Source organism: Fukomys damarensis, unplaced genomic scaffold, assembly GCF_012274545.1.
Source record: "Fukomys damarensis isolate Sample0158 unplaced genomic scaffold, DMR_v1.0_HiC HiC_scaffold_17, whole genome shotgun sequence".
NCBI lineage: Eukaryota > Metazoa > Chordata > Mammalia > Rodentia > Bathyergidae > Fukomys > Fukomys damarensis.
The window spans coordinates 73,270,823-73,279,128 of NW_022900929.1; the positions used below are offsets into that span (position 1 = coordinate 73,270,823).

General features: G+C 36.3%; 1 non-coding gene across 1 annotated transcript; it reads left to right on the forward strand.

Annotated features, from left to right (window-relative positions):
- The first annotated feature begins 3,159 nt into the window (after nucleotides 1-3,159).
- Nucleotides 3,160-3,266, forward strand: LOC117286594. The gene has a single exon (XR_004517763.1). It is a non-coding gene; the product is annotated as a U6 spliceosomal RNA (small nuclear RNA).
- The last annotated feature ends 5,040 nt before the right edge of the window (nucleotides 3,267-8,306 follow it).

The following is an 8,306-nucleotide window of genomic DNA, read 5'->3' on the forward strand; positions in this document are numbered from 1 at the left end:
TTATAATATTCAATGTAGTGATGATGTTGATTCTTCCCCAAGCAAATATAGTGGTACCTTGGTATTTGTCATTAATTGGTTCCCAGGGGTGTGATGATGACCAAAACAAGTACCAAGCATCTTGTTTCAACTGGAAAGAGTAGTGAATCATGAGGTAATCAACAACAAAAATCTCTACCTTATGTATCAAGCATGGAACAAACCACAAGCACAGGGACAACATTTTTTGCATCAAAATTTGTTGAGTACCAAATTCAGCAAGTTTCATAGCAGGTGAGCACCAGGATATGACTGTACATGATTGCTATAATTCCTATGAAATATTCCACAAAAAAGTTTTTGCACATAAAGATTGTTATATAATATACAAGGGAAGGCAAAGAAAATAGCCGAAACAATTTTTGTAAAGGAGAAATATGTGGTAAAAATCACTTTACTTAGTATCAATACATTATATAGTTGTCTTAGTCAACACTGTGTGGTATTGCAAAAGAGACAGTCACAATGTTAATGAAACAGGATAAAGAAACACAAAATAGATTAAAACAAGTATGGCAAATAGATTTTTGACAAAGCTGCAGAATTAATTCAAAGGAGGAAGGATAGTCTTTTCAAGTAAACAAATTGCATTTCCACGGGGTAAAAAAATCAACCTAAATTATATGCTTTTATCTGCAAATTAACTCAAAATGGGTTACAGTAGGAAAATAGAAAGCATAAAGCTATGAAATTTTTAACAGATAACAGAGGAGAAAACCTTCTAGACCTATGATCTACTAAGGGAAAATATCACTAATTAAACTTTATCAAAATTAAAATCTTTTATATTGCCCTGTTAATAGGAAGAAAGTCAAGCTACAAACTGGGAGAAGATACTTATGAACAATGTATCTAACAAATGAGTAAAAGCTAATCTATGTAAAGTACTTCCAAACTCAACAATATCAAAACAAACAGTTGAATCAGAAAATGAACAAAAACATAAACATTTCTTTAAAGAGCGTATGTGAATGGCAAATACACACATGAAAAGTTGTTTGCCATTGTCCATTATGGAGATGTAAATTAAGACCACTGTGAGATATTGCTGCACATTAGAATAGCTAAAATTAAAAATATAGTGGCAATATCAAAGGCTGATGTGGATGCAGAAAAAGTGGTTCTTTCATACAGTTCTGATGAGAAATAGTTTGGAAGTTTCTTTGAAAGCTAAACATGTAGTTAACAACCACCCCAGAACTTGTATTCCTAGGGATTTCATTTAGAAAAATAAAAAAATGTATCTGCACAAAAATGTGTATATGACTTTTATCTTTATTATGTTTATTGGTACATTTTAGATATATAATACAGTTACATTCATCATTGGGATCTTGTACCTTTATATGACATATCTTTGGTTCTTATGTTTTTCCCCATTCCTCAGCCCTCCCTTTATCCCCTCCACCCTTCCCTGTTTACAAAGACATTGTTTCCATGTTTTTTCTTTTCACATTTTTTCCCTTTTTATCTTTTCCCTACCCCTCCCACTTTCTCTACTCTTTTAGACCTTTTCTTCCTATTACACAATATCAATTAAACATTGTGATCCTTATTTAAACTTTTAGTTTTCCACACCAGAGAAACTATTCAGTATTTGTGCATATGTGACTTATTAATTTCACTTAAGAGTATGGCCTCAATCATGAAGAATAGAGCAGAAATCAATGCAGTGGAAACTAAGAAAATGACATAAAAATAAATGAATAGAAGAGTTGGTTTTTTGAAAGAATAAATAAAATCAATAAGCCCTTAGCTAAACTTGTCAAAAACAGGAAAGAAAAGGCTCAGATTCATGCAATTAGGAATGAAAAAGATGAAGTCACAACAGATACAGCAGAAATCCAGAGAATCATCAATATCTACTTTGAGAACCTGTACTCTAATAAAATGGAAAATGCAGAAGAAATGGACAGATTTCTAGATACTTATGAATTACCAAAGTTGAACAAAGAAGATAAAAAAATTCTAAACACCCCAATTACAATCAGTGAAATTGAAAATGTAATTAAAAATTTACCAACAAAGAAAAGCCCAGGTCCTGATGGATTCACCACTGAATTTTACAAGACATTTAGAGAAGAACTACTGCCATTACTCTTTAAATTTTTCAATGAAATTGAAAGGGAAGCAATACTTCCAAATTCATTTCTGTAAGCAAGTATTACTTTGATTCCCAAACTAGGGAAAGGCCCAACTAAAAAAGAGAACTACAGGCCAATCTCCTTAATGAATATAGATGCAAAAATCCTTAATAAGATACTAGCAAAGAGAATACAGAGAATCATCAAGGAGAACATACATCCTGATCAAATCAGATTTATTCCAGGGATGCAAGGATGGTTCAACACATGTAAATCAATAAATGTAATACACTATATTAACAGAGTCAAGGACAAAAACCATATGATCCTCTCAACAGATGCAGAAAAAGCATTTGACAAAATCCAACACCCATTCATGATAAAAACCCTGCGAAAAATTGGAATACATGGTCTATATGTCAACTTAATCAAGGTATCTATGAAAAACCAATAGCCAACATCATATTAAATGGCCAAAAACTGAAAACCTTCACATTAAAATCAGGAACAAGACAAGGATGCCCACTATCACCACTCCTCTTCAATATAGTTCTGGAGACATTAGTCACAGCAATTAGACAAGAGAAAGAAATTAAAGCAATAAAGATAGGAAAGGAAGAAGTTAAACTGTCATTATTTGCTGATGATATGATACTCTACATTGAAGACTCAAAAAATTCCGCCAAAAGACTTCTAGACTTAATTGACACTTTCAGCAGAATAACGGGTTAACACTCAAAAATCAATAGCCTTCTTGTACACAAATAACAGACTAACTGAGAGAGAAATTAGGGAAAAAATTCCTTTCATAATGGCATCCAAAAAATTGAAGTATCTAGGAATCAATCTAACGAAAGAAGCAAAAGACCCCTACACTGAAAACTACAGCACTCTGAAAAAAGAGACAGAAGAGGATATAAGAAAATGGAAAGATATCCTCTGCTCCTGGGTAGGAAGAATCAACATAGTGAAAATGGCCATACTACCGAAACTGTTACACAGATTCAATGCAATGTCAATTGAAATTCCAACATATGTACTCGCTTCGGCAGCACATACACTAAAATTGGAATGATACAGAGAAGATTAGCATGGCCCCTGCACAAGGATGACATGCAAATTCATGAAGTGTTCCATATTTTAAAAACAAAAAAGGAGGGGCTGAGGATTTAGCTCAGCGGTTCGGTGGCCTGCCTTGCAAATGCAAGGACCCGAGTTCAATCCCTGGTACCAAAAAAAAGAAAGAAAAAAGAAAAAGAAAAAGAAAAAGAAATTCCAACACAGAAGTAGAAAAAATAATCCAAAAATTCATTTGGAACCAGAAGAGACCTGGAATAGCAAAAGCCATCTTAGGCAACAGAGACATGGCAGCAGGTATAACAATTCCCAATTTGAAACTATACCACAAAGCCGCTGTGATAGAAACAGCACGGTACTGGCAAAGAAACAGATCTAAAGAAAGGATCAGTGGAATAGATTGGAAGAGCCACAAACTCCAGGTGTACTCAGCTACCTCACCTTTGACAAAGGAGCCAACTATCCTCACTGGAGGCAAGATAGTTTCTTTAATAAATGGTGTTGGAAAAACTGGATCTCAACCTGCCAAAGATTAAAACTAGACCCTTATCTTTCACCATGCACTAAATTAAAATCCAAGTGGATTAAAGATCTAAATATTAAAACAGAAACACTAAACTTGCTGGAAAATAAGTTAGGCAGAACTCTTGAAGACATTGGCATAGGAAAAGATTTTATGAACAAATCCTCAGTAGCATGGGAATTAGCAGAAAGAATCAACAACTGGGATCTCGTCATTTTGAAAAGCTTCTGCACTGCAAGAGAAACCACCAACAGAGCTAAGAGACAACCTACAATGTGGGAAAAAATTTTTACCAGCTGCTTCTCAGACAAAGGACTATTATCTAGAATATATAAAGAACTCAACATAATCAGCCCCCTCAAATATAAAGATCTGATTCAAAAATGGGCACCTGAAATGAACAGACATTTGTCAGGCAAAGAAGTAAAAGCAGCAAGTAAATATATGAAAAATGTTCCACATCACTGGTCATTCGAGAGATGCAGATGAAAACAACACTGAGATTCCACCTCACCCCACAAAGAATGGCTGCTATCAAGAAATCACACAATAACAAATGTTGGCGGGGTTGTGGGGAGAAAGGAACCCTTCTCCATTGTTGGTGGGAGTGCAGACTGGTGCAACCACTATGGAAATCAATATGGAGATACCTCAAAGAGCTTGGACTGGAGGTTCCATTCGACCCAGCCATCCCTCTCTGGGTATCTTTCCAAAATAATTAAAAGAATCATACCACAGTGATACATGCTCACCTATGTTTATAGCAGCACAGTTTGTAATAGCTAAAACTTGGAAACAGCCCATTTGCCCATCAGTTGGAGACTGGATAAAAACGATGTGGTTTTTCTATAAAATGGATTACTACTCAGCCATAAAGAATGAGAAATTAGATTTATTCATAGGAAAATGGATGCAAATTGAGGATATACTCCTATGTGAAATAAATAAGTCACACATGTGTAAATACTGAATAGTTTCTCTGGTGTGAAAACTATAATCATAATGAGATCCTAATGGTATGATTGACAATATGAAATAGGAAGAAAAGGGCTAAAGGTGTAGGGGAATTGGTAAGGGTAGGGGAAAGGTAATAAGGGAAAAGAAAAAAAATGAGAAAATGAAAAAATGGAAATAAAGTGTTTGTAAATAGGGAAGGGAGGAGGGGGTAAAGGGAGGGCAGGGCTAAGGGGAAAAACTGAGAACGAAGACCTGTCATGTAAAGGTACAAGATCCCAATGATGAATTTATATGTTTTTTTTTTTTTTTGAGACAGGGTCTCACTATGTAGTTGAAACTGACCTGGAACTCACTACATAGCTCAGGCTGGTCTTGAACTCACAGTGATCATCCTGCCTCAGCCTCCTGAGTGCTGGGATTGCAGGTGTGCACCACTACGCCCAGCTCCCTTTTATTTTTAAAAACCACATCTTTATCCAGTCTCCAGTTGATGGAAAATTGGGCTGTTTCAGACAGGGTCTCACTATGTAGTTGAAACTGACCTGGAACTCACTACATAGCTCAGGCTGGTCTTGAACTCACAGTGATCATCCTGCCTCAGCCTCCTGAGTGCTGGGATTGCAGGTGTGCACCACTACGCCCAGCTCCCTTTTATTTTTAAAAACCACATCTTTATCCAGTCTCCAGTTGATGGAAAATTGGGCTGTTTCCAAATTTTAGCTATTACAAATTGTGCTGCTATAAACATGGGTGAGCATATGTTGCTCTGGTATGATTCTTTTAATTCTTTTGGGAAGATACCCAGAAGAGGAATAGCTGGTCAATGGGACTTCTAATCCTAGTTGTTTGAGGTATCTCCATATTGATTTCCACAGTGGTTGCACCAATCTGCACTCTAAACGACAATGAATAATAGCATATTTATTTGTAATAATTTTTTAAATGCCCCTTACATCCGTCAGTTGCTTACTAGAGGAACAGATTTAATGCAAGATATAAAAGTATATAAGAATTTACAAGAATGGCTTACAACAGCCTTTCACAGAGTCATTGAGGAAAATTCAAAATGTCTGTCTGCACACTGGTCATCTGAAGGATCTAGCCAAAGGCTGAGGGGCCTGTGCCAAGAGGCTGAAGAGTCTGCACTGAAAACCAGGAGATGATATCCAAGGTGAAAGGGAAGACTGGAGCTCCTCCAAAGAAACAGAGGCGAGCCTGCATCCTATCTTTCCTTTTATTCCATTCAGGCAGCAAACCTATTAGCCACTTCTCTCACACCCAGGGTGGGTCTTCTGTCTTCAATAAATGCCTTCAGCTATACCAGGACTATGCTAGCCCCATTTATTTGGGCGTTTCTTACTCAAGTGACATAACCAGTTTAACTATCACATCCCTTGATAGGTGAATGATGAAACCAACTTCGATATCTCCAGGCATTACTGATCTGCCATAAAAAGAACCAAGCTACAGGTATATACAACAGCATGAATGGATCTTAAAGCCATTCTGATGAATAAAAGCACCCTTCAAAGGTTGCACACTGTATAATTCCATTTCTATAATACTCTCAAAATGACCAAATTACAGATGCAATTGCATGAATGCTGGCCAGAGTTAGGGAGAGAAGGAGAAAAGAAAAGGCAACGAGGAAACTTCCAACATGGTGCAAGAGCTCTGCATCTCGGTTGTGGTGATTCGTACATAAATCTACACATGCAATAAAATGACATAAAACTCCACACACATTATCAAAGTCTTGGTCTGGATATTGTGCGTTGGACATGGCCATTGGGGGAAACCAACGAAAGGGCATATGGACCTCTCTGTCTGACCTTGGCGATTTCTTGTGGCTCTATAATTATTTGGAATAAAATTTTTTTTGAAAAGTCATGAGGATAATAAACTCTAAAATAGCGGCCATACAATTCACTAATCATCTTTGATCTGAAATCAAGTGAAGAATAAAATAATATGAAAATAAAGTATTAATGAAAAGTGCACAGTGAGAAATCATATACCTTTCCATTGATCAAACTTTAAAAAATGCTTTAAGGAGATATATTATTTATTCTTTTTAACTGTATTATATTTTTAAGAAAAAAATATTTTTTACAGACCCTACTAAGCATTTTTTTATGGAGATTTGCCTGAGTTGTGTAGGGAAACATGACTTGTGTATTATATCTTTACTGTACACAAAAAGGTCAGTGATCTAAAATTCTATATATGATTGTGCATCTGCTTTAGGACATGCAGAAAGAGCCAGAAGTCTTGGTTGGGTCTGACAGACCTAGAGATTAATGATAGATTCAATTCTGTTTCTGCCATACTTGGCTGCTAAGAGATTTCTTGGTGTCACACAGCAAACCTAATGAGTTTGATTAAAGAAACATTTATAGAGTGAATCAGTTGAGAGAGCAATCATGTAATCATCACTGACAGTGGATCAAATATGGTGAAAGCCATGAGTGATTTATGGGAGAGCACCAGGCATATGATGCCATGTTCTCACCCTTTATTTTTGTCCTCAGAAAGAAATTAGATGATAGCAATATTGTACTCTCTTTCAGCCAAAGACAAACTCCATGCCCCACAAGAGAATTCAGAAGGGCTTGGTCACAAGATACTCAAACAAAATAAAACGGCAGCTAATACTCAGTTTATTAAGAGCTCTTTGACAAAAAGAAAGCCTTATTCCTGTACTCTAAAGAGGGTAATATTAGCATAGAGAAGCTGATTTTTTTTAACCAACTTTTGTCTGTTGAGAATTTTGCTTGCTGGAACCTGATGAAGAAATAGTCAAGCTGCACTCTTTGAGACAGCAAATACATCTGATAGGATGTTCTGTTAATTCTGTTGCAAGGAAGATGATGAAATAAATGTGTGTACCATAAATACTGAGGTGTAAGTGAAGATTCAGATATATCTTCATCCCATTGCTTTATCTAGCTAAACCCAAAGTTTCAATAGAAATTCCTGAAGGGATTTGGTGGAGCAGTAGAGTTCTGCTGTCCCATCTTCTGTCACTAGCAAGCCATCTCCCACTTTAGGAATAAAAAAATAAACGTAAAATGCTCACATATTCTGTGGGTTAGGAAATTCAGACAAGACCTGGAAACAATGATGTGTTTCCTCTCCACAGAGTCTGGAGCCTCAGCTAGAAAGATCCACTGCATGGAATCAATAGTATTTGAAGGTGTCTTCATTGATGACTCTCGCATTTGATGTTGGTACCTAACTGGGTTGTAACCTCCTGACCTCTCTGAGGTTCTCTCCACCTAGGCTAATGTAGGTTTCTCCATAGAATGGCAGCCAAGTTCAAAGCTCAAGATAACTGAAAGAACAAGGTGGAACAATGTGACATTTAGAATTTATTTCGCTTCGTGTCTTCTATATGCTAGTGATCAGAGCAGTCACACAGCCCCCCAACCCAGCTTCCAAGGAGGAATGTCAAAGACTTTGCATGTTTAAGGTGGCAAGCTTCTAGAAAAATGTGTGGGATAGAAAATATCATTGTGGACATCTTCAGAAAATGCACTCTGCCAGATATGTTAAAATTATAAAAATAAAAAATATACATGAAGGCAATAATTTCAATTCTGCTTCTGAACACATTCAGTAAACAT